Source organism: Macrobrachium nipponense, chromosome 47 (assembly GCF_015104395.2).
Source record: "Macrobrachium nipponense isolate FS-2020 chromosome 47, ASM1510439v2, whole genome shotgun sequence".
Lineage (NCBI taxonomy): Eukaryota > Metazoa > Arthropoda > Malacostraca > Decapoda > Palaemonidae > Macrobrachium > Macrobrachium nipponense.
In genome coordinates this window covers 30535495-30563169 of record NC_087222.1, presented here as the reverse complement: position 1 = coordinate 30563169, position 27675 = coordinate 30535495, and the positions used below count along the sequence as shown (strand labels likewise).

Genomic DNA, 27675 nt, shown 5'->3' with positions numbered 1-27675 from the left:
ATTTAAAGCCCGGAACGCAGTGTTACCATGCGTGACCACCACAGGCGGATGGACAGGTGGAAAAAAACAGAGTATAGGTAATGAGAGGTTAATTACAAAAAATCAAGTAAGGCTGATTAGCCTAGGTAATGAGAGGTTAATTACAGCACATCAAGTAAGGCTGATTAGCCTAGGGTAATTGAAGGAAGGTTAATTCTCTCCCTCGAAGGAAGATTGGTTAGTCTAGGGTAATGATCGGTTAATTACAGCACCTGAAGGAAGGCTGATTAGTCTAGGTAAATGTTAGGTTAATTACACAAAGGCTGATTAGTCTAGGTAAATGCTAGATTAATTACACAATGCCAGGCAAGGTTCATTAACATTATCTACTTATAGGTTAGTCAAGCAACGACAGATAAGGTTTTACAGAATTAAATGATAAACTGGGATTTGGTCAGTGGGAATTTCACATTCTCCTTTGTATATTCCCAACCCTGGATTCTCAGGAAATGCTAAAAAAAACACACACACACAAACACTTATATAACATAAGTACAGACACTTATATATAATATAAACAAATAATTGTTTCTCTGCTTAACAAACAGTCAAACATCCTTAACATCAATTCCGTAGGAATCTTTCCCTCCTTTAGATGTATATACCTTCCTCATCTCGGTCAGCCATTATCTAACAAAGCCCAAAAAGACTCTCTCTCTCTCTCTCTCTCTCTATCTATCTATCTATCTATCTATGGTGTACCGTGGTATTGCGACGTCAATGAGTGATACTTTTTTCTTGATTTTGTCTGGGCTATTGGCACGTATCATCCTATGTGTTCTGATACCAAAGCTAATTTTATAAAGGTAAAAAAAAAAGAAAAAAAAAGAAAAAAAAGAAAAAAGAGCAGTTCGAGAGATGGTGTCATACTCTCTGTATATGAACTATCTCTCTCTCTCTCTCTCTCTCAAAATTAAAATCTAGAGGATCAATTATATACAACCATTTCTATGTTGCGTGATCGACGACAAATTATTATATTAATAAATGATAATTATTATTTTCGTGCGTTTATAGTACTATATATAGCAGACACCTTGGATGAAGTGAAGCGTAGATCACAAAGCCAACCAAAGTAGCACCGACTTTTCCTCTCTTTTAGACCATGCCAGAAGCTCTCTCTCTCTCTCTCCCTGAAACTGTAAGTGCTCTCTGGGCACTTTGGGCACTTGAGAAAGCTATTATATTCGGAGAGTGTTTCGAACTTAACCAACGTAACGACATTTTACATTTTGTGTCTGCTATCAAACAGGAAAAAAACGCTATATGTATATATATATATATATATATATATATACTATATATTATAATATATTATATTCTATAATACGGAATTTACTTTATTGTTACCAGCATTACTACCTGCTGTAAATACAAAAAGGCTTCAAAGGGAATGCTTACATAGGCCTAGTGTCGAATAAATTATTTCGACTGCTTCTTTGTCATCTCCATCAAAGGGAATTTGTTTTTCTGTTTCCCTTGTGTTACGTTTGTTTGTCTCTTGTTAGTGGGATTAGGCGGGAAAATACCTGAGGAATTTTACAATAAAAAACGATCAAAAAGTTGTCCTTTTGGTAGAGACATGACTGACACCTCTGGGCGTGGGAGGGTTAGTTCTTTCAATTTTTTTTAATAATAGCAATCGCGGTTTGATTTTAGGACCTGTCCCATTCCCAGACTCCTAAGAGCTGTAGCAAGTTCTGTAAGCACATAAGGAATAATCGGTCTAAATAAATAAGTATATAAGTAAATATAAAAATGATAGTGAAACCGTTTTATTTCTAGCCAAGGGCAAGCATCGAAAACGGTCCATTGATGTTGCCAAAGGCAGCGCTCAACTATGTACATTTTTAGTAATTTATTCCATCATATATGTGGTAGATGATCGTATATAAGTGTATGTGAACATCTACGTAGTTTTATAACAGACAGTCATATATACACATACAAACACACAGACACACACACGCACATGCACACACACGAAAAACTCTTAGCTAGGCGCATGCTTTCGCCCGTGATCAATGTTTGCTTGTATTTCACAGCGGCAGACAACTTCCTCCACTTTCTTTTTATACTTTTATTTTTTAATTTCGTCAGCCGCCCTTTCGTCCTGAGTCCTCTTAAGAATAAATATATATGGTGTCAGGACAGTAGGACCGCTGGAGGGTGTTGGAATAGGGCTACAAGGAAAAAATTTTGGAGGATGACATAAACCTTCACCATTTTACGTGCTCTGATGGTGGTAACATTCACTGTTCTAGCGTACTGGGGGGGGGGGGGGGGGGCATAAACTGGCCCCCAGACGTTAAATTAAATCTTTTAGAGTTGTATATATATATCTTAACACCCATAACACAATACCGAGACTCAAATATGTTTTGCCTACCAGGATATTGTTGAAAATATTTTGCCTACCAGCGAATCGTTTAATATTTTTGCCTACCAGCGAATCGTTAAACAAATTTTGCCTACCAGCGAAAAGTTTAAACTTTTTGCCTACCAACGAATTGTTTAACAATTTTGCCTACCAGCGAATTATTTAACAATTTTGCCTATCAACGAATTGTTTAACACTTTGGCCTACCAGCGAATTGTTGAAAATTTCTGCCTACCATCGTAAACATGTTAAGGGGTTTGTGAGTTGAGAGAGAGAGAGAGAGAGAGAGAGAGAGAGAGAGAGAGAGAGAGAGAGAGTCTAATCTCGCCAAAATATCACAAACTAAAGTTAATTTTTGTCTACCAAACTTCAATTCCTGCCTACCAGCCAATAGTAAACACGGGAAGGGGTTTGTGAGAGAGACGCAGACAGAAAGACAAAGTTAATTTTTTGCCTACCAAACTAAAATCCCTGCCTACCAGCCAATAGTAAACACGGGAAGGGGTTTGTGAGAGAGACAAAGTTAATTTTTTGCCTACCAAACTTAAATTCCTGCCTACCAGCCAATAGTAAACACGACAAGGAGTTTGAGAGAGAGAGAGAGAGAGAGAGAGAGAGAGAGAGAGAGAGAGTTTTATAAAGTTAATACTAGTTTGCCTACCAAACTTACATTCCTGCCTACCAGCCAAATAGTAAACACGGTAAGGGGTTTGTGAGTTGCTAAGAGGTGAAGGGAGGGAGGAGAAAGAGGGAGAAAAAGAGAGGGAGAGAGGAGCTGGGGACGAGAGAGAAACTCCGCCTCCTCCTCCCTCCCCCTCAGAGGAATCAGCTGAGCTGAGGGAGAGAGAGAGAGAGCAGCAGCCATCAGCAGCTCACACAACACGTAAAGGGCTCCTCGGACTCGCTTGCCTACCAGTGTGGTCTTCTCGTCGTAGCCTTTGGTCGTATACTCGTAGTCGTATACTTCGTAGTATAGTCCTCTCGTCCTCTGCGTTCGATATAATATTGCGCCCCCCCCCCCCGATTAAAACGCCCCAAACCCGCCCCAACAGACGACGAAAATGTCAGTGAAATCTTCCCCCAAACCCCGCCCGAGGACCGTCGAGGACTCCTCCTCCCTAGTGCAGTGAAGGCGGACATGAGGTCTGTGACTGAGGAGACGCCCTACCGATGGGACTAAGAGAGAGAGAGGGCGCAGGAGAAGAAGAGACACGAGAGAAAAAGGGCGCAGGAGAATCAGGAGAGAGAGAGAGAGAGAGAGAGAGAGAGAGGGAGAGGATCACCATTGTCACCATGAGGGTCCTGTAGCTCTTTGTCTGCTACTACTGCTGCCTCCTCCTCCTCCTCCTCATTCCTCTTTCCTCCTCTCCTCCTCCTCCTTCTCCTCCTCCTGCTGGTGTTAGTGGGACGAGCGGAGATATCATTATCATCATTATTATCATCATCATTCTCTCTCTCTCTCTGTCTCCCTCTCTCTCTTCTCTATGCGCGTTTATCTGGGATTATTTCCATTTATATCTAAATGAAGTAGAAAAAGGATTCGCGAAAACTCCTACTGCTGTTGCCATCTCGTAGGTGAGTAGTATTTAAAAGAGAGAAAGAGCGTGAGTGTGAGTGAGTAAGTGTGAGAGACATTACTTCTCAGGTGGGTATAAAAGAGAGAGAGAGCGTAAGTGTGAGTGAGTGAGTGTGAGAGACATTTTACAATGTTCATCTGTCAGCTGATTCATCTGGGGGAGCAGGACTGCCAACCTCGCCGTGTACGTCACGTATGATATATGTATTTTTATATATAAAATTTATATTTATGCGTAAAATTTCTACATTTTTATTATATATATGTAATCGTTTATCTAACGTTCATATTTTCGTTTAAATGAATATTCAATTTACGTCGTGTATTCAACGCCATTACTACATTCCAGACTGTCATTTTGGGTTTATGTTGGTAGCCCTTGCAGCATAAAAGTGAGACCTACCCCTATTTTCTATTTATATTTATTTATCTGCCATTTTTCTTTGTCGTTTCATAAAGTTATATCATTTTCCTTCTTTAATTATTCAATTTTCATGTATCGTCTGTCACGGGTACATTCGAGAACGCTAGGCAATTGATCAAGTGGGTTTTTGGACCCCTCACCCCAACCCCATTAAAAAAATGGGAAAAATGATTAAAATTATCTAAATTTATTTTTAAAAGTTTCCCGACAGGTTTTTGGAAGGCAAATTTAACTCTGCATAGGCCTAGGATAGCATTTGATGATTCTTACCGAAACTTGAGTACTAGCCTATCCTTATCTAAGCGTATAAAGTTAAGTTAATGTCACCCAGCTGGTCATGGAGTGGTTTCTCACCGTTAGGGAATCTATAATATAAGCCGCAATAATCTTTCTTAAGCCAATATGTCACAGTAGGGAAGGTACTTTGGCCGACCAACCTAACCTAACCTAGGTCGATTAGCCTAGGAGGTGAGGATCGCGTTGCATATTTGGCGGTGGAGTTAGGCAGTTTCTTCGCATAAGGTATTTCTTTGGAAGTGATAGTTTCCTATAGTATTTGGGTTGTTTATTAAAAATTGACCATTACTTGGTGGATCTAGGGTACTTATCTGCGGCGGCCTAGACTATGGCAGTTGCGGTGTTTTTATACGGTTTTACCTACTGAACAAGAATTTTGAGTAACATTTATTCGGACGACTGTAATTAACCCCCCAGGGGCCAGTACTAAACACGGCGAAATACATTGGACGGCCCCCAATCCCTAGTGGATGTCGTATCTGCGGTTACGTTCCTTGCAGTCCGTGCGGACTGCTTCTGTAGAAATATCCCATTATTTTTCTGGGGTCGACTGTGATTAACACCAGGGCCTAGTGTAAGCACGGCGCAATATATTTGATGCCTCAATCCCTATCGGCTTTTGAATTCGGGGGAACATTCCTTGCAGTCCGTGCGGAGTTATTGCCGAGAATTACCCAATCGGTGAACTTGGGGGATTCATCAGCTGAAGATTTTGGTAGATCTAGGGTACTTATCCGCGGCGACCTAGACTATGGCAGTTGCAGTTTTTATATGCAGTTTTACTTCCTGAACAAGAATACATATTAAGTAATATTTATTAGCACGACTGTAATTAACCCCAAGGGTCCAGTACTAAACACGGCGAAATACATTGGACGCCCCAATCCCTAGTGGATGTCGTATCCGCGGTTACGTTCCTTGCAGTCCGTGCGGACTGCTTCTGTAGAAATACCAAGATTTTGAGAAAGAATGGAAGAAATTAAATTAGAAATATGAGCTACAAATAAAATTACTGGAAATAATGTCTTGACTAACCTTGCCGGAAGCGATTCAACAATCTCGACCCCTGCTACTTAACTGTAGTTGAGGGCAGAACTGATCTCGAAAAGATACTTTGTGTGTTCTTAGAAAATCAAGATTTTCTTTTTCTAAAATGAAAGAATGTATACTGTAACTTATGGGATTAGGCTATGTGCTTTCGTCCCTTCAGAGTAAAGCAAAAGGCTAATACAAAATTCCCCAATCCTAACATTTTTGCCGTAGAGATAGAAACAATTTTCATGTATAAGAATTTCGGTGCAGTTAGCCAAGTTGTTGAAGCTAGGTAACAGGGTTTTCAAATTTGTCATCAGCTAGCCGTGACCGCCCAGTTCTTGTGATCTACATCATGGCTGTTGTTGAGGCCGTCTTTCGACTTGCTTTGTGTTTGTGCCTTGGTCTCTTGCCCAGTTGGGGAGGGTGGTGAGAAGGTGAAGGTCTTGTCAGTGACTTTGAAAGTAATACAACGCTGGTTTCATGATATGTTTGTGGACAAATGGCATAGTATCTTTTGGTAAAGGAAATGGAACAAAACCCACTGACATCGTTAGTTTCATTAGTATTTGACCCAGTCTAGTAAGACTTATAAGAGAAAGCGTTAGTTTCAGCTGGATGATGTAGGCTAGCATTCTTCTTCTTTCCCACCATTATCCGTGCACTAAGGGGCTGGTTGCTTGATGCGCCTTTCCTTTAAACATAAGGCATGGTTTATTATTTGGCAAAGAGGTTTTTATGACTGCATGCCCTCGCTCTCGTCAACCGCAGTTATTGGTGGTGGGCCTCGCCTTTGACTAAAAGTCCACCTGCAAGGTGGCAGTTTCCACAGTTATTGGCGATGGGCCTAGCCTAGCCTAGCCTTTTACTTAAAAGTAAGACTGCAAGGAAGCAGTTTCCACAGTTATTGACGGTGGGCCTAGTGTTTTACTAAAAAAAGTAAGACTGCAAGGCCGCAGCTGTCCTTTTAGTCGCCTTTTATGCTGTCATCGTGCAAGAAAATATGTTCCACAACACTGCTATTTCCCATTCAGTTTATTAACTTAAATGCAATGGAGTGCAACAATTTGTTCCATATTTTCTCAAAACAAAACTTGATCTGCCAATCAGCAATGTTGTTTATAGGCTTTCATCCCAGTCAACACTGAATCATTTTTAAAGATTCTTTCCACCTGTGATACATCCTAACCTAATATTAGCCTAGGGTGCTGTGCCTTCCCAGATGTTATAGTGTGCATGGCAGAATGAGGCGTGCCACACTGTTTCGCGCTCTTACGGAGTTTTTCCCCGACAGTGCCTATTAACATGAGAAAAACCAGATAGTGTTTGTCTCTTTAGGAATTGCTGTCCTCAAATTCTTGTGGTTCCTAAATACACAGATTTATATTTGAGTCAGACCAAAGTTTTATAAAAAGAAAAAAAAATCATTATCAGCCTTGGAGAAAAATAGCTACCTACAGCCTGGGGTTCCATGTGAGTCTAAAATGTTCACAAGAAATGAATATAACTGGTTTGTCTTGGCATTGGTTATCAAACTTTAGCTTGCTTAGTGACAGAATTTGAAAGGTATGAGTGTATACCTAGAATACACTCGTATTAGCTGAAATTATGGCTTGGGGCATGCCACAGGTCAACCTATGTGTGTGATTGGTTCAGTTTGAAACGACTGCAAACCACAACTATAGGGATCAACAAGACATTTAATGTGGATCAAGTGATTGAGCCTTTTGTGGCTATGGTTCACGTCAGTAACAAAATTATAAAAATTATAGGTCATAAAAATTATAGGTCGTACAAGAATAACTTATACCGTAAATCTGTGAATATTTCATTGAGGCATTTACAGAGGTTATAGGATATGTTGAGGAACTTTTTATTTTTATACCATTTTTTTATAGGATTCCATTAATAGATATAGCCTTTGTTCTGCATTTAATTGCTTGTTGTTGTACATACAACCAGTATTGCCTCTTCCCTGTAGTGTCCCCATCCTTCTTCGAGAACTGGTGTCTACCCATACCCCTACTACCACATAGTACGGAAACCTACAATACCCCAGCCCCTGACATTGTTGAAACAAATGCGCAATTGATGGCATTGTAGCTTTCTGGGCCAGCCTTCTTCGAGCTTTTTGTGATGGCCGTAGGAGAATTTGTATGAGTCAATGCTTGAAGAAAACGTTGCATTGGTTTTTGTTTCTCTTCAAGATTCTCCAGTGAATCTGCTGATGTAGCTACTGCAACAGCTCCTGCTGCTGTCATTTTGGGGGACGTCTATCTTGTGTGTGGATGTTGGAGAGGTTTTTCTTCTTCCTCTCCAGAGTGTAGGGGCAGAGGGAGAAGGCTTGGAATGCAGTGCTCTGCTCTGCAAGAAGGCTAGAGATTGTGGGAAAGAGGTTCTTTGGTATGCCCATAATTGATCTCTTTAGTGCAAGCCCAGTCACATACATTCCCTGGTGCGTGATGATGATGAGTAGGCTAGGCTAGGGTAGACAGTATTCTGTAAGGTCCCTTATGATACATACTTTATAGCATGTCTATAGATATAGACTCTTGGTAATGGCCCTCTCCTATAGCCTCCTGGTGTAAAACAAATTAAAATGTTTTACAATTGTACAATAATTGCATGGTACTGTATGCAGTTGGGTCTTACACATCTAAAGGCATTACATACATGCATCTTCTCAGCATTTTACAAGATGTGTACCTAGAATACATGGGCATATCAGAAAATTACTGCTATTAGCTAAAAAATATGGCTTGGGGCATACCACAGGTCAACCTATACGTGTGATTGGTTCAGTTCAATTTAAAACTACTGCAAACCACAACTATAGTGATCAACAAGACATTTAATGTGTTAAAAGATCAAGTGATTGAGCCTTCTGTGGCTATGGTTCACATCAATGAGAAAATTATAAAAATTATGGGGCGTACAAGAACACGTATACCGTAAATCTGTGAATTTTTTACGTGGGCATTTATGGGGGTTATAGGATATGGTGAGGAACTTGTTGTTTTTAGACCATTTTTAATGGGATTCCATGAACAGATATATCCATTATTTTGCATTTAATTGCCTGTTGTTGTACATACTATCCAGTATTGCCTCTTCCCTGTACTGTGCCTATCCTTCCCCCAGAATTGGTGCCTACCCATAGCCCCTACTGCCACATAGGGTATGTGCAGCCTAGCAAGCTGGTTGAATCTGTGCATAGGCAGGAAACCTATATTTACCCCAGCCCCTGACATTGTTGAGACAAATGAGCAATTGAAGACGTTGTAGCTTTCTGGGCCGTTGTAACTTTGGTGCACCTGTCTGGTTGATGACCCATGTATCAGTATAGGGAGAGGATAAACAGCAACCATTGTCCCAGAATTCCTCAGGCCACATGACAATGTAATAGCTGCCTAGTATGAACAGCCTAAAAATATTTCCTGAAGTCAGACAGTATGACATGAAATTCATAGACAATAGCACCTGTATTCCATTTTTATCTCTATAGGCATGAAAATTTCTATGCCACGGGTCATGGAAACTTTATTGTCTTGTTCCTGAATACCTGTCTCCTCCTAACTTTAAAGAAGTTAGGTTTTACAACTGGGGCTGGTGATTGTGGGAAAACAGGTTCTTGGGTTTGCCCATAATTGATCTCTTTAGTGCAAGTCTAACCACTTACATTACCTGGTGCATGATAATGTTGAGTAGGCCAGGTTAGGGTAGACAGTATTCCATAAGGCCTCTTATAATATATACTTTATAGCGTGTATATTTATAGGCTCTTGGTAATGACCCCCTCCCATAGCTTCCTGGTGTAAGGCTTTTAATATTTTACATTTGTACAGTAATTGCATGGTACTGTATGCAGTTAGGTCTTACATATCTAAAGGCATTGCATATACATAGTAAATCTCAGCATTTTACAGGTTGCTAGTAAACTTTGGTAAGCTTTCAGTTGAATAGTATGTCTTAATGCAGTGAAGGCTGGATGACAAGACCACCAGCTGTGTACATAATGTTAAAATTTTAGGTTTTTGCACCTCTCCGACTTTTAAAAGGATTGCGAAAAGTTTTTTGAAAATTGAAAAGCATAAGGGAAGCCAAATTACACTTGCCATCCCTTCATCAGGTGATAATAAGCGTTGAGTCTTCACAGAAAAAACAAATGGCTGTGGATGCAAATTTCTAAACTATCAGTCATGGGTCAGGGACAATTGTTTCTAACATGTTCATGAAGGAAAAAATATTGTCTTGAATGTAGTGTTTTCTTGTTACCTGTCTCTTCCCAACTTTATAGAAGTTAGGTTTTACAAGCAGGGGCTGGTGATTACGGGAGAGACAGGTTCTTTGGCGTTTGAGTCTGCCCAGAACTTATCTCCTCAGTGTGAAGTCCAGCCACTTACATTATCTGGTTCAAGATAATGTTGAGTAGGCAAGGTTATGTTAGACAGTCCTGTGTAAGTCCCCTTATCATATACTGTACTTTTTAACGTGTATACTATTTATAGGTTCTTCGTAATGGCTCTTTCCCATAGCTTCCTAGTGCACTGTATGCTTATTCAAGAATCACTGAGGTGAAACCAGCAAATTAGGAAAAACTTTTCATATTTTACATTAGTGCAGTAATTGCATGGTATGCATCTTGGTGGTACAGTAATTGGATGGTATGCATTATGGTCTTACATGCCTAAAGACGTGTGCATACAAACATCTCAGCATTTTACAAAATGCTTGTAATCTTGTTAAGCTTTCAGTCGAATATTACATCTTATGCAGTGAGGGTTGGATGACAAGAGCCCCATCTGTGAAATGTTAAAGTTTTAGGTTTTTACACTTTTCTGTTTTGTTAAGGATTGCAAAAAGCTTTTTGAAACTGCAAAATTAGAGGGAGTGTGTCCAAATTACACTTAATCAAATGATAGCTAGTGGTGAGTCTGCTCACTTTGTTTGGTTGTATGTACAGCCCTCCACAGGAAAGATTCCCTCTCTGGTGGGCCATTGTATGTTTAAAATCAAAATAAGGTGCTTCTTATATTTAATAATTGTCTTTTACTGTTTTCTCGTCAGTATCGTAGCTCTTGCAGAATAGGATAGTCTTTAGTTCTTTTTTAAATTTTCTTTCTTTTTGTATAATCTTCACTACAGGCATTATTTTGTTGTGTAGTCTTAGAGGATTAGTCGAATCCATGGTCCGTATTATTTTTTCCAAGTTATTCAAGCTAAGATGCAAATCTAATGTAGCATGGCTTCAGAGCCTTTAAATTTGTCAATCCGCGATGATACAATGGAAGCACCCACTTGATAGCAGGAAGACTGAAAATTTCAAGTCGCTCAGAAGAAAGAAAAATTCTTCCAGTGCACCTATCTGGTTGATGACCAGTACATGGAGAAGATAAGACAGCAAGCATTGTTACAGAATTCAGCAGGCCACTTGACCTCATAATAGCTGACTATAGTACTCGGTTTTTTTCCATCTGTCCATCCGCCAGTGGTGTTTGTGTATGGTAACACTGCGTCCCAGGCTTTACATAGTTACATTCAGCTTACATTCAACATTAATAACAATATCCTATTACGAATATTAAGGGTGTAATTCGCATACAGTAAATTATTAAAACACTTTTCAGTTGCAAATGTACACCTAGATATCCTTTCATTTACCTAAAACTTACACGTAGCGTAACTATCTAAAGCCCGGGACGCAGTGTTACCATACGCAAACACCACAGGCAGGTGGACAGATGGAAAAAAACAGAGTAAGTATGACCAGTCTAAAGTGTTACTAAAGTCAGTCAGTATGACTTGGAATTCACAGACCAAAGGATCTGTTTAACATTTTTCTCTCCCTTTAGGCATGAACATTTCTAAACGTCTTGTTCATGAAAAAAACAGTCTTCAAGAAAGCATTTTGTTGGTACATTGAACAACTGTTCCCTGCCCCCTCCCCTTTAAAGAAGTTAGGTTTTACAGAGCCCTAGTTAGAAGATTTTGTCATTGTTGGTGGTCTGCATGGACAGTGTCCAGTCTGCTTTTTTATTTTTTTCATTTTGAGTTTACATACCTTTTAGCATTGTCATGTTCATTCAAGATTCATGTATTTTACCTTGCATTGTGGTGGTTTGCATTTTCTCAGTCATTTTTCCTATCGTGCCCATTTTACAATAGGCATTGGTTAGTTCCCATGCAAGCCTATTATTAGTAGGTAACTTTCACTCAAGGTGAGGTTGTGTTGACAACCTTTCCAGGCCTCTATAAGGAATCTTGGTAATATAATTTCTTCCAGTTACAAGCAAAAGTCCAATGCACTCTTGGCAGTGATAATTCACAGTGAATAGTACTGGCTAATTTGAGAAATTAAGGTTCAGATGATACCCCTGTGAGGTTCGTTAGGGGCCTTAGGGCAATGCCTTGGGCTGATGTCTTATCAATTTCAGACCACTTTTGTGATTATCTTGTGCTTATTTTCTTCTATTCACTAGTATTTACTGCATTCTGTATGAAGCGAATTGAATGTCATGACTAAGCTAGTATTGTCGTTTTCCTTTATGTGCTGACAATTAGCTTCCAAATTGGGCATGCATGTGGATACATAAAATACGGATTTAAATTTATAGGAAATGGATGGATGTCCCTAGGGTAGCTCACATTATAGAACTAGTACTACCTGTTGCTGTTTTAAAGGGGAAGACCTACTTGTACGATTGCTGTCATAGACTTAGCTGATGCTATCATTGATAATTCCATAATCTGGTTTATTATATTACGTAGTATATATACATATATAATAATATATTATATATATATATATATATATATATAATATATATATATATTTTATATATATATATATATATATATATATAAATGTATATATATATATATATGTGGTAGAAGGGACCTGGAAAATGTGCAAATGATAGCACATACACTGTATTTTCCCAAGTGCCTTTTCACGTTGGCCTATCTCCAATAATTGTTAGTTTTGTTTGAAGCAAGTCTTCTGCTACTGGCCCTCTTTAACCCTAGTTGCAACCTACACAGTCGTCTAACCGATATCTTTTGTTTACACATACTAAAGTTCTTATGAGAGAGAGAGAGAGAGAGAGAGAGAGAGAGAGAGAGAAGAGAGAGAGAGAGAGAGAGAGGTTCTGCGATTAGAATATTGAAACTGAATACAAGTTCATGTCAGTGTTAGATGTACTTTCTTAGTAAGTGCGTAGCTCCCTCTCTCTCTCTCTCAGCTGGACTGTGTTACCCTGGCAACTAACTTGACGTCCGTTGAGTGAGAAAGAGAGAGAGAGGAGGACACAGGGTGAGGGATGGGTATTGGGTCGTAGGGAGTTGGGTGTAAGGGGTGGGTTGGGTGTTTGAAGGCTATTAGTTTCAGCGGATCCGACTTGTGTTTATAATCGTCAGGTCTTACAGTACATAGCGCGCACGCGCGCCTGATAGCGTTGGGCATTACCTGCCCATTGAAATTGCTATACCTTCCTGTAGGTATGTCATAGAAGACAGGCATTGTGCATTTCCTGTAAGTCTCTCTCTCTCTGTGTGACGAACTATTTGTCTTGATAAACAGATCAGAGTTGACGGTTTGTCGTCATGGAAACAATCTCGGCCATTGTACACCTGGGGCGACATCATCGTATACGGTCATGTCTTCCCATGTGTCGTGCAAGTTCGATTGCCCGTTCTCGAGTTATTCTGTCGTCTTATTCTTTAATTTTTTATATTTTTTATGCTGTTTACGCGAATTGTAGGTCGCTGTTTAAGATGATATAGAGTTTGTCTTCGTGTATGAAGGGGGAAGTATTTATACCCATGCACGTTTTCATGTGTTTGTGTAGAGAGAGAGAGAGAGAAGAGAGAGAGAGAGCCCTCCCCGGTTGATATCATGAACTCCACCAACCAGAAAAAAAAAAAAATGATTTTCTCTCGTATTTAGTGGTCTCGATGATGATTCCTGCTGGTTCTGCTCGAAGGCTGCTTGCTGTTGATGACGATGATGATGATAATGATGGCCGCCAGACGGGAACCTCGCCCGTATCACGCCCACGACTCAGAGTCGGTTTTAGTTTGAAGTGAAGGGCTTTGGTTGTTCTTGTGTGTCCTATCATAGGATCCCCGCTTATACTTGCTAGCTGCTGCTGGGATGGCTGGTGGCTGGCTGGCTTGGCTGGCTGTAGGTAGTAGTAGGTGTAGGTAGGTGTCCGTGCCATGCCGAAATCCGCCTCTGTGCCCTGTGGCCACAGGGGCGGTATTAGCTCGTCGCTGCTCCCACAGTCGCCGCCATGAGTCAGCACCACTACCACCACCACGCTTTCAACAAGACAACTTTGAGAGCGTTTCGTTTACCCCAACGTGGTGGACTGCTAGTCAGCTATAGTATATATATATATATATATATATATATATATATATATATATATATATGCATTCAGTCTTCCTATGTGAGCATATAACCAAGAGATATACTATCTCGATGGTCTTGATACAAACCCCGTGTTGACGATTCTGACTGAAGGCATACGAACAATTTTAGTACCAGTCATGTGGAATGATTCATTTATGCAGTTTTTTCTGCAATGTTTACTGCAATTGCAGCAGGGTTTTTTTTTTTGGGGGGGGCTCTGGGGAAGAAGGGGTAACATATAACTCCGTGTTGACTAATTTTAGTACCAGTTTTGTGGACGATTCATTTCTGCAATTTTTTTCTACAATTGCAGCAGGGTTTTTGGTTGCTTCGAGAAGGAAGGGGTGCCAAGATGGGGGGAGGGGGGTGTGTGTTAGGGTTATTGTAAAGGAACGCAGTAGTTGTGCATGAACACGTCATCCATCCCCTGGTGCTGTTTTAGGAGACCCTGGCCATGGGGTAGGTTTAGCCATTTTCTTAAAGTGTTAATGACCTCTGGACGTGGGTTGGAGATGGGCGCTTGTAAACAAACAAACAAACAAACAAACACGCTGTTCTCGGTGATATAAGGAACAAGTGGGCTAAACAGGAAGGTCTTTCCAATCTTTTGGGAGATCTCAAGAGGACGACGAGGTTGAGGTAGTAGAGTGTGAAACTTTAGGGATGCGCAGTACACTGGAACCTCTAGACTTTTTAGACTAAGAGCGAACCTTACATATTGGGGTGTGGAAATTAAAGTCTTGAGGAAAAGATGACCCTCATTGCTACCCAACGTCATTAGATTCAGTTTCCTGGAAGTTCTGTCCATCAGTTTGAACAAGTTTCGTCTGGTAAACATCGCGAAGGAAGAATGTCGTCTCGTCTTTGATGTCACTCGTCCTACGAACCTAGAGCCGTGTCCTTCACAGGGAGTATAATATACTTCCTTCCTGAAAGCATAAATTGGCTTGTCAGGAACATATTATGTCCGGGTTCAGTTGAGGAACGTGTTTGAACGCTGTGAGAGTAATATTTTTTTTCTCTCTCCTCTCATTCTCCAATGCTTGGCCTAAATTCTGCACTCAGATCGAACGTGTAACATGGAATGGAGGGCCCGTTATTTTTTGGGAATTAATTTGGGAATTGATAAAAAAGGGGGGTTCCGTTTTAACTAGGTCGAAAATAAAGGCCCGTTTCTCGGGACTTGGAATTTTAATGGACACTTTTTTTTGGAACTTTTAAGTAATTAGGTCTATTTTTCTTAACTTTTTTGGAACTTGTAATAAGTGATAAGGTCCAATTTTCTGAACTGAAAAAAATAATGGTTCGATTTTTCAGAACTCTTAAACAGGTAACGAAGATGGAACTTTGAATATTCTCTCTCTCTCTCTCTCTCTCTCTCTCTCTCTCTCTCTCTCTCTCTCTCTCTCTCTCTCTCTCCAGTACCTTTGCTTTGAAATATTTTTTTTTCATTTAAACAAATACATTTTACAGTTTAGTTTACAAATCAACACATATAGAATATATGTAATTATTTACAGAATCAACGAAAAATATAGTTACGTTTTTTTGTAGATCTGTATACTTGAATTTGTTAGAGAAGAGAAGAGAAGAGAGAGAGAAACTCGAGCTGATGACACTGTAGTGTGATGATGGAGGTATAGTTTAGTAGTAGCAGTAGCAGCAGTAGACTAATTCCTTTCACCAAAAGCCATTTAGTAGCAAGAAGAGCTGAACAACCCCCAGACGGGAGACAACGCAATATCGCGTCCGTGCGTTTAGTCCCACTTTGCGAAATGATGAAAGGGGAGAGGGGGGGAGCCTCCTCCCTCTCTCTCCTATCCTCCTCCTCCTCCTCCTCCTCCTCCTCCTCCTCCTCTCCTCCTCTCCTCTCCATCCTCCTCCTCCGCCTCCTTCTTCTGCTGGTCTCGCGGGATTCTGAGCTTTGTCGCCTGGCCACGCTTGGCTTAGGGTTGATTCTCCCACAAACCACCCAACCCCCCTCCCTTGGTCGTTTCAAGGGATTCTCGCACTTCTGGGACGTGGCTGGAAGGTCCTTCTGTGGCCCGCTGCGAAGGGTCCTTTTAATAACGTTATATATATACTGCATTTGATAGGAGATAACCGTTTCTCGTGCCTTTTCAAAGTTGTATTTTAGTAGTTTTGTGGCTGTTGTTGAGTCTATGCTGCTCTCCTGCCTTGTGTGTTTTGGTTGTATATAGATTTATTCTGTTAGAATTGGTCTTCTTTTTTTTCCCCCGTAGTTCCTATTACAGCCTGTTACTTCTTTTCAAATGAATACCGTATTCGTTGGACGCTTGAATTTCAAGTCAGTGGTCCCTTTGGTTGTGAGGTTTGTTCCATATGAGTAGGGTTCTTCATCTTCTGAATAACAATTGTATATTGACCTCAAAAGTCTACTCACATTATCACCCTGTAACTAGTTTTTAAAACATCAAAATTCCATACAATCTCTCGTTTTTTTTTTTTATTTCTCGAGCAAAGGTTACTTGGGGTCCTCATTCTTGAAAACAGCTGTTTTGGAGTGCACAGTTTTTTTATTATTTCACTCTTAAACCTATCACCAGCGTGAAATTAGACCAGTAAAGGCACTAAAGAACCTCAGAATTAGGCGTTTCTCATCTGGAGCCCAACACATCCAGATATCGCTGTTTAAACTAATGACAGATTGGTATTTCAATCACTGTACTGGTACGTCACCAGTCCTGCTCTGCGTTCTCTGCGTTCTATCTGACCTGAGCTCCACCACAGATGATGAGGTAGTTTAAATAATGTCACCATTTTTGACGATTTGTACATAAAATTCCTAGGTATTATGATTATTTATTGATTGATTCAGGAGATGAAACCTACCACATCGAACGTTAAAGATAATCTTTAATAAACGCCGAGATTTTAAGTCAAACTTAACGGTCATTTTGCCTAGCTGGGTTAAGTCTGGTTGTATCGCATATACCTTTATAGCATACCTAAATGCTACGGTCGCTTTGATTAGTACTTCTTGTGTGGGGGGCGGGGGGGTCGGTCGAATTTAGCTACGGGCATCAGAATTTTCATTGTATTCTTGCATTTGGATCTAAGGCTTTTTAGTGACGAACGTAATAACAGAATGTGAAAAATTCCAGTACACACACACACACACCACACACACACACACATATATATATATATATATATATATATATATATATTATATATATGTGTGTGTGTGTGTGTGTGTGTGTGTGTGTGTGTGTGTGCACTGCTCATACACTACCAGAGTTACACACCTGAAAAGTGATTAAGAGGGGCCGTGAATGTGTACTTGTGTGTCTGTGTAGTGTATATGTATGCATGAATACACTCTGTGTGTGTGTTAGTCACATTTGTCACGATTCCCACACCACGGCAGAAAATGCTCTAATAGCCAGAATGAAATGCTCTCTCGAACGGCCTCACTTTTTTAACACCAGCAAAAATAGCCAACTTGCCAAGGAGTCTTGACTCGAGCTAGTGGGGGGGGGGGGGGGGGGTGTGATGGTTCTGTCAGTAATGGAATCCGCCCCCTACGCTCACCTTTCCATAGAGGCGTGATTTGCCCAGATCCGTTTTGGGGGAAGAAGAGGCCAAACTGTTGTAGCCTTTAGGAACCGCTGACATAAAGGGCATTGATCACCTGACTGAAGTAGATCGAGTTGCTATTGTTTTGACACCTACTTCTACGTGAGTCTCTCTCTCTCTCTCTCTCTCTCGTAGATTTGAAATCTGCATAGTATATTATGACCTAATTAAATCGAGGTCATCGTCTTGATGAAGTCAAACGCAAGATTGAATTAGTTTTGAATTTTCGAAATCATGACACTTAACCTCAAGGACCTATCTACTTGATAGGGTCGCAACATATGACTAAAAATTAAGATTTCTCGTGTGTTTTGCAAACTTGAAAGTCTTCGTAAGTTGTAGTTATACCTCATTTCTATCTATTTGGTAATTTATCAAATTCTACCTCAAAAGCTGTAATCTCACTTTATCGTCTAGTCTAGTCCCAAGGCTAGAGATTAGGTGTAATTCATCTAGGTCAAGTACAAGCGACGCGCGTAGTCATCGCTGCCGACGGCAGAGTAGCACGTTCGATACACTAGCTATCGGCTGGTCACCCGACCAGCTAGGTACCAGTCGTGTGAATGTGTCTGGTGGCTCTGGTCAGTCCTTGATATTACTATCCATTTTCTGGATAGTAATATCAATAATTATCATTTTAAACTCCATTCGTGTAGCTGCTGCTATAAACTTGGGCCACCGCGCACTAGAACAACTGCACCTAATAAAGTAAAATTTGTGTTATAGCCTTTGATCCCATGATAACGTTTTCGCGGAGAATACGTATCTCACGTCCGCCCACTCTCTAAATGAGTCATAGATAAAAATTGATAGAAATAATACCAAATTAATGTAATATTGTTGGGATCTCCACGAGATGTAGTCCTAAAAGAGCATGTTTTTAACCCGTCATGGACTAACAGCCAAAAAATGCACAGTATTTGACGTAAATAAATAATAAAAAATATATGGTTTTCAAAATGTCCAGTGTTGCGTCAACTTCAAGTCACGTAGCATATTATGAGTAATCAAGTTTAAGTCGTAGAAGTGAGTTAAGTCGTTGGTCGCTTGAACAATTCTTTTTATTATTAAATAAAAAATGTAATTTTAAGTGTACTTTATATATATTTTAAATGCATTTATAAACTTTCATGCAACTGTTATTACGGTTATAGTTGCCACTTACCTTTTTTTTTATGTCTCGTGGAGAGTTGCCAAACGTCGCCAAGCGGAATAATTGGTCTCGCGTACTTCGATTTACTTACCAATTGATTTACATATATTTATGCGTATATTTAAGTAGTATATGATACATTTCCAAGTGAAAATTGGTCAGTTTATTTGGTACAATGTTATTGAGGAAATCTAGACGGAAATAGGTATGCTATAACTGGAATATTCTCTTCCTTTGTTAAGAGGTGATTTTACCGCGATAAGTCTGTTCTTGGTACCCAATCTCTCTCTCTCTCTCTCTCTCTCTCTCTCTCTCTCTCTCTCTCTCTCTCTACAGGTTTTGCCGTTGTAAATAATACGATTCGCTCTGCGATTTCTGATGCGATGTAGGCAAACAGCTGGGACGCATGAGGCGGAGTGGACGAGAGAGAGATGGGAGAGAATAGGAGGAGAGAGAGAGAGAGAGAGCGTGCACCGCGCTAAGACTTTCACTGACTCGTAGGTAACTTTAGTTGGGTTTAACTTTTCTACTGGTGTTAGTAGTAACACATTATTGCGCGTGCAAGTACACACACAAACACACACACACACACACACTAGGATTCTTGTATCAGTATTATTTATGCAAGTAAATTTGGGTCTTGCGTACAGTTTTCCATACAGGTCAAAATGTAATTCAATTTTATTTAAAAGTATTATTATTATTATTATTATTATTATTATTATTATTATTATTATTATTTAAACAGCCATCAAATGTACTTACAACTCAATTGATATATAAATGATTAAGGATGCAGACCATTTCTATATTTTGCTTTTGCGTCTCTGTACAGATTCGTTCCCCTCTCCCTCCCCCCCCACCCCATAACCGAAAAAGTGCACATTAATGGCACTTTGGAACGGCATGTAACTCTGATCCTTAGTGTCCTGGAGCTTAGGGGTCATTTTCCACCAAAAACAGGACACGTCAATTCATTCAGCATTAACGCCCCTTTGAGCAACTCTGGTCTCTGAAGTAACCTAACATAGGATCCATTTCCCTATAAATTTCCTCGTACTTGAATGTTAAACGACTTTGTTTCGATATTAGCCCTTAAAGTGTTCATCTGTAGGGGTACTTCTTCGTCTATCTGGAACCCCCTGACGAGTATTGGACCGTCTGGCAACTCTTCCGCCTCCGGGGAATGATGCCATAACAGGGTCCACGAAAATTTTTTTTATTTTTGCACGATCTTAATTGGTTCGAGTCTACGTTAATGGTGATTGTGATAATATTTATACTTGTTGCTTATGGTAGAAAGTTGTATTAGTCTGCGTTGTAATTAAGGTTTAATGCTAGTAGGATACTCTCTCTCTCTCTCTCTCTCTCTCTCTCTCTCTCTCTCTCTGTGTACTTTTGGTAGAAAAATCTAAGAGAACAACAATATATTTTTTGAGATATTTTTTATTACTTAAACTTTGATTGTTCTTTAATGATATTTGGAGAATTGTTGTACATCATATTACAGTTATATTATTATTTAATAATAATAATAATAATAATAATAATAATAATAATAATAATAATAATAATAATAAATCAGTTTTTTCATTTCGCTCGTACGTCGAATGGTGTTACAATTCCCCCCCCCCCGCATTTAATGATAAATAATAATAATAATAATAATAATAAATAATAATAATAATAATAATAATAATAATAAATCAGTTTCATTTCGTCTCGTACGTCGAATGGTGTTACAATTCGATTGTAACACCAACCATTCTCTCTCTCTCTCTCTCTCTCTCTCTCTCTCTCTCTCTCTCTCTCTCTCTCTCTCTCTCCTTCCGGAAAATGTCACACGGTATTTGGGATGAGATGTCCCCTAAAGGTTATGCACTCAGGTGTGTATATGTGAGTTTGTTTATGTTTGATGAAGGTTCCCTGCGAATCCCCTGCGCGGGAGTTGGCCGTAGGTTACCTTGGGGTGGGTGGGTTGGTTCAGGTAACTGTGTCATCGCCTTGAGCTACAATATATACTGCTTTTTTCCGTCTTATTTCATTCGTCTTGTGTTTGTGCTTGTGTCTGTATGAAGAAATATTGGACGTTCCTATTCATTTATGGATAATTCCTTAATTCCTCGTTCTCGTGATATAATCGACGGTCCTTCTATGTTATTTTTTAAGATTAAATATAGTATTTAAAATTAAATATAGCATTTAAAATTAAATATAGCATTTCCTCTTCCCTTTCCAGGCAGTTATGTATACCCAGAACAATTTCCTTGTTCATTATTACTTTTATTAACATATTTCGGCAGGAGAAAGTAACCAGGGCTTCGCTGCGATTGGTACCTAGTCAGTCTCGAGGGGCGTGGTCCTTTTTGGGGAACAGATCGTAATTTCGTGTTTTTTTTTCTTTTTTTACACACCAATATGCGTTCTAGGACGGGCCGATGTAGAAGTTTATTTCATACGGAAATTTGTTAACCGTGTTATATGATTTTGTTTACAAGTTGATCTTGTCTGTTAATGTAACTTTAAAGGACTGATTTGATGTCAATACGTGTAAAGGAAACGTTTATTAGCTGTAAATAAAAGGAAAATGGATACATTAACACATTTTTTAAACTATCATATATCTCGATTGATTTTGCAATGAAGTTACGCTCCAGCGTGTTTTTGTATACTTCCTAATTGCTAATTTTTGTCTTCATTATATATATATATATATAAGCGTCACAGAGGAACGGCATTGTATCAAAAACTCAAGGTTTATATCTTTGCCACGAAGGTCGGCCTTGGCCAGTCACGTCTTGACGAAGTATTTAGCGAAAGTTATTAGTACTGCTACTTTGACATTGATGGCTCTACTATGGTTTCTCTCTCTCTCTCTCTCTCTCTCTCTCTCTCTCTCTCTCAAAACAAGGCCGTATTTCCCTCTAAACTACTGTAGTTCCGTATGCGTTACATGCATGCGGTTTTACCAACGTTAATCTGCTTCTGTGACGTCACGTCTGAGCGGGAGGTAACGTCTCTCTCTCTCTCTCTCTCTCTCTCTCTCTCTCTCTCAAGGTAGTTACGATTAATAATTGTCATTTGCAAGGAGCTCTATTCAATTATCGTTCGTTGAACACTTGGAATTCCTTCCATATCTGTGTTAGTGGTTCAGGGGCTATATGCACCAAGGGCGTATGGCGTCTCTGGGTGGTCACCCATCCAATTTCTGACCAGACCACATTTTGTTTAGCTTTGATGATCACGTAAGTTTTTTTTTTTATGAGGATAGCAATTGTTTTATATACCAATTTTAACCGCTCTCTCTCTCTCTCTCTCTCTCTCTCTCTCTCTCTCTCTCTCTCTCTCTCTCTCTCTCTCTCTTATCAGCAGAATTTGTTTCATTATTTATAAAGTTTTTAATTCGTCCTTTTTATTTTTTTTTTTTTTTTTTTATATTAAAGCAGAGAGAATAATAGATACGGGTGGTAATAAGAGGACATAGAAAAAAAAAAGACTGATAAAGGTGTAATAAGCAAGACAGAACTTATGAATGAAGTCATTCTGTGGACTTTCCGGTTCTACGCTAAACTGGTCTGTCACTGAGAGAGAGAGAGAGAGAGAGAGAGAGAGAGAAGAGGGGGAGGTTACCTTACGATCCTGCGGGAAGTTTCGACATTTTATCGTTCATCTTGTGTCCAGATCTAAGGAAGTAATAAGGAAAAGCGCTTCATCTCTCTGTCTATCTCTGGAAAATCTCTCTCTCTCTCTCTCTCTCTCTCTCTCTCTCTCTCTCATAGTGAAGGGCATTTACACTAATAATTAAACCCTATCCTTTAGAGTTCCAAAGTCGAGAAAATCTGTACCTTCAATTCTTTAGGTTTTTGCGCGCGTGTGATGCTATAGAGAGAGACGAGGAGAGAGAGAGAGAGAGAGCTCTGCGTGCGCGTGGGCTCGTGTCGCACGTGTATATATATGTCGTTCAATATTGCTAGCTGAGTACGTTAGTAGCGTGACATTATCCGAGCCTAGAGTACATTGCAAGGTTCGTGAGAGAGAGAGAGAGAGAGAGAGAGAGAGAGAGATTGATTATTCTCGAGACAAATGTATAGAGAATTATTTTTATATTCTTGCAAACGAAGAGAATTGTTAAAGAAGAATCAGCGTTTCTGGGAAATAATTAGGTAACAGATCAGATTTACAACTAATTATATAATATATATATATATATATATATAATATATATATATAGATATATATATAGAACTGTTCAGTGGTATATTTCCAACGGCTTGATCGAGCTTGGATGATGACATAAATGACGGATATGTAAAAGCAATGACATACTTTTTGGCAGGGAGAGAGAGAAGTTGCTTGAATGAAACTGTCCATAATCTCTCTCTCTCTCTCTCTCTCTCTCTCTCTCTCTCTCTCTCACTCCAGTCCTTGACAAAAATACAAGTAGGTTACCAGTGCATTTGTAAGAGTTTAGGCTTAAATATTATATTATCATTTCGCTTCGAGTGACCCTCCTGCCTCGTTACACAGATGCAACCTCAGCTTTATTGAGGAGCTGGGGCAGCTGTCGTTGTGTACGTGTATACGTGTGTAAGTGTACATGTGTGTGTATGTGCTTGCACGCCAGGGGGGACTAATACTCTTCTTTCTTTCACGCTACGCTTTGGGTACAAAGCATAGCTTCGCTCAAACTCGCCTTTTCCACAGGTTAACGTTTTTTGGTGTTCGTTTTCTAGGGCCAACCTTGTCTCTACGGCGAAGGAACGGATGTCTCCCAGTGCGTCTGTGTTCCCCAAGCATGGCCGCTTATTTGTTTTATAAAAATTTTAATATTATTAAGCCCTTGGGAAGGCCAGGAACACGGCGCGTTAGGGGAAGGAGGGATTACCGGAGCCTCTAGTCGGGCGAAGCTCTGTGAAACGTTTCGTTCGACTAGCTGCTCTCTCTCTCTCTCTCTCTCTCTCTCTCTCTCTCTCTCTGGGCTAGACCGAATCAATAAAGGGACGTTGACCCGAAGGGCGAAAACGTCTGCCTTTGTTTACTATTTTATAACAGATTTAAACGTTTCGTCTCGAAATGTTTCGTTCGATCTGGGCGGCGGCCATGATGGATGATGGGTTCGGATTCTTTGTGGGTTTGTATATAGTACTAATGTGTTGTTTTATTATGTATATATATAAAGAGAGAGAGAGAGAGAGAGAGAGAGAGAGAGAGAGAGAGAGAGAGAGATTATCCCCTATACCAAAACCTCCTAAGTAGAAATCATCACGCGATATTTATAGCCTCCTATATATAACAGTTTTATCTTCGTATAGTACTATTGGGTTGTTTTATTATGTATATAAACAGAGAGAGAGAGAGAGAGAGAGAGAGAGAGAGAGAGAGAGAGAGTATCCCTATACTAAAATCTTCAAGTTAGAAATCAACACGCGATCTATATAGGCTTCTATAAATAAAACAATTTTACCTTTGTATAGTACTAATGGGTGGTTGTATTAACGTATAGAGAGAGAGAGAGAGAGAGAGAGAGAGAGAGAGAGAGAGAGAGAGAGAGAGAGAGAGAGATTATCCCTTATTATAGCCTCCTATATAAAGCAATGTTACCCCCAACACGCAAAATTAGTACCATAAGAACAGCCAGAGTCACTGACCCCGTTGGGTTGGTTCGAACGAACGATAGATTACGGCTCCCGAACGGTACATTGCGAGAAAACGGTACGAAAGTAGGTCAGTTTTTGTTTCTTTTCGGTTTCGTTTTCCTTTTTTTTTCTTTCTTTTTTAGTTTTTCAAGAGCGCCCTCTTTTTATTTTTAATTTTTTTCTTTTTTCTTTTCCTCTGAAGGGGTCGGCGACCGATTTACAATAAGCCGTACTTCCTAGTTAGGGGGACGCATTTGGAGTTTCATCTGTTTATGTGTGTTGGGGTTTTACACACACACACACACAGAGAGAGAGAGAGAGAGAGAGAGAGAGAGAGAGAGAGAGAGTTCTGTGGCAGGAAAAATCACGTCAAACGCAGTTAATCGGATTTGGTTGCAATACCTTGGGACGAATTATTCTCTCTAGACCTTGAAAAAGGTTTTTTTTTTTTTACTTTTAATATTTATGCTGTGTCTTGTAACTCGCTTGTTCTCTTTGTATCTGTTTAGCAGTAAGATTTTCTCGTCCACTGTATCCGTTTACTACAGAAATCGTTCGTAATTTGGTGCAAATCGGTGAAGTTTTGATGCATTAGGCCTAACGAAATCACCTATTTTATTTCCTGTGATGGTATAAAACTGAGCGAGCAGCGTTAGGTTGTATTTTGTTATGAATAATTCCTAATATTGATGTTTAGCGATGGTCAGACGAATGTTTATGGACGCTATTGTGTATATTTCAATGTATATGTGTTAAAATAAGACGTCCTTGTGTATGTATGCGTATTAAATCTCTTCACATGTATGCATAGTACTACGTAAGTTCCATGGCCGTATAAATTTATAGGCTGGCTTCCCTATGAAACTCTTAACTGCGCCAGGGACCCTGCACATGGTATGTGTGTGTGTGTGTTTGTGTGCATCAGCCTGTATGTGTTACATAGTACCCCCAATGGGATGGGGTGGTAGGTGGGTTGGGGGTAGGGGGGATGAGTGCGTTTGTTGCTTCACACAGCAACCCCTTCCACGAATATCGCAATCCTCAACCAGCGGATTTCGGTATTTTTTTTCTATTTTTTATTTCCTTTTTCGTCGAAGATCAATCCATTTTGAGGCGACGACGCTGCCGCTGAATAAAGAATAAAAATAGAAAAATAAGGAGGTCGTATGTGGACACGTAACGCTGAACTGCAATACGAGATTATAAATGAAGATCTGTTGGAGATTTTTCCTGCGCTCGATGTTTATGTCGAGAGAGAGAGAGAGAGAGAGAGAGAGAGAGAGAGAGAGAGAGAGAGAGAGAGAGAGAGAGAGAGAGTTGCCAATCAGTTGAATAGAAGAGAGGTTCCTTTTTATCATCTATGATTTCAAGTTAATCTCGTCTGCTAAATGAGAATATAACTACGACCGTCGATCTGTCGCAAAGGGAAAGGCAGTGAGTGACGAGAAGAAGGTTGTGTGTTTTTGTCGATGCCAAACGTTGAATTAAATATAAAAACTGGCAACTTTTGAGGTCCAATGCTGCCAACCGTGGCTCTTACGTAATAGTTCTTCCCCCTCCATCCCCCTCCCCCTCCCCCTCCCCCCTTTCGGTCGTTGCCAGTTGTTACTAAATGTTAGGCTTATTCGATTCCCTCTCTCTCTCCCTCCCTCCCTCTCTCCCAATCATCACACACGTTGCCACATTTATGACGAATTTACACAGACGCAGTTACAGTCTAGTCCTTCAACAAATCATATATTGCGAATTGCGTCTTTGAACGTTTAGCTAAAATGGACGCGAGACGTGCGATAGAATACCAGAAACTGGCTTTAATTGTAGGAGTTTCTTTTGTTTTCTGCTTTGTGACGACAAAGTCTTGCGCACTACACTGGACTGTGTGAGTGAGGTTTTGCATAGCTGCGGAATTTCCACTCCTAATTTCTGTTTGCCTTCATATCCGTTGGATATTTATATATTTATATATGCAAAGCGATCATCATGAGACTTGGGATCACTTTCATGCAGCTATTTTTATGTCTAAAGCCCTATTGGAAAGAATGTGAATTAGTGTCGTTTCTGTGTAGTGCATACCAACCAGTATTTATATATATACTCGAGGGACACAGGGACGAATTCTGTAGTTTTAACACTACTTAAACACTCGAGGGACACAGGGACGAATTCTGTAGTTTTACCATCACACTGGCTTTGGATCTCTCTACCACTTGTCCAAGAAATGTTATATTAATAAAAACAGTTTCCAGGGACACTATCATTCTCTCTCTCTTTACTTACAAAAGGGCCCTGATCTTATAGGAATGACCACTCGTCTCACGAAGAATATCAGTGGGTACATATTGCATCCTTCTTAACCTTTTCCAATCGATAGTGTGGCACGCTACTTTATATGTGCGTCATAGTGTCCCTGAAGTATACTTAATCATTGTCATAAGTGACAGGAAGTTCATTGATGCAAATTGAGTTCACAAGTCTTGTAGTATTATTTCTTTTGTAAAGGTTACTGGGATCTTTGTTGTTTTAAAATATATAAATGTCATTTTTATATTACCTACACTGAGTCTTGTGCATGGCTCACTGCGCACAGTATTTCTGGTTCTCTTTTTTTTTTCAGAGATTTCAAGGTCCAAATTTGGTGACCTGTCAGAGACTAAAAATGTTTGTGTTTGACTTAGTAAACACTCACTGTCGTATTAACTTATTAGCCTAGAATTCACCCCCTTGACTAGTATTCACTTTCACGCCTAACCAGGCTCTCTCTCTCTCTCTCTCTCTCTCTCTCTCTCTCTCTCTCTCTCTCTCTCTCTCTCTCTCTCCTGGTATAGCAGGGTAGGGGTAAGAGGTCATATGCTAAAGATTTAAGAGGAAAATGATTGTTAAGTCGAAAGGTCAGTTACAGTGAGTGGGGTCCAGGATTCCCATCGTAAAATTTGAGGATTTTGAGTCTTGAAAAACATATTCTGTCTGTCGATAGTGAGGTATCTTTAGTCGTAGGCAGTTGCTATTCTAGTATCAGGTGTGGCACACGACTTGACTCCAGATGATAATAATAGCAGGTGTGTGTCTTTGTAGGGGTACTAGGAAGTATTCGTGCTTCCTATTCGTGAATCCTTTTGTAGGGGGGA

The 27675-nt window shown here is 39.8% G+C and overlaps 1 protein-coding gene across 2 annotated transcripts in view; it reads left to right on the top strand.

Moving 5' to 3' along the window:
* The first annotated feature begins 3455 nt into the window (after positions 1 to 3455).
* LOC135204828 (uncharacterized) overlaps positions 3456 to 27675 on the top strand; it is a 63301-nt gene continuing 39081 nt past the window's right edge. For both annotated transcript variants that reach the window (XM_064235027.1, XM_064235025.1), the window contains exon 1: positions 3456 to 3994. The gene's annotated coding sequence lies outside the window, so the exon portion shown is untranslated. The remainder of the gene's footprint in view (positions 3995 to 27675) is intronic.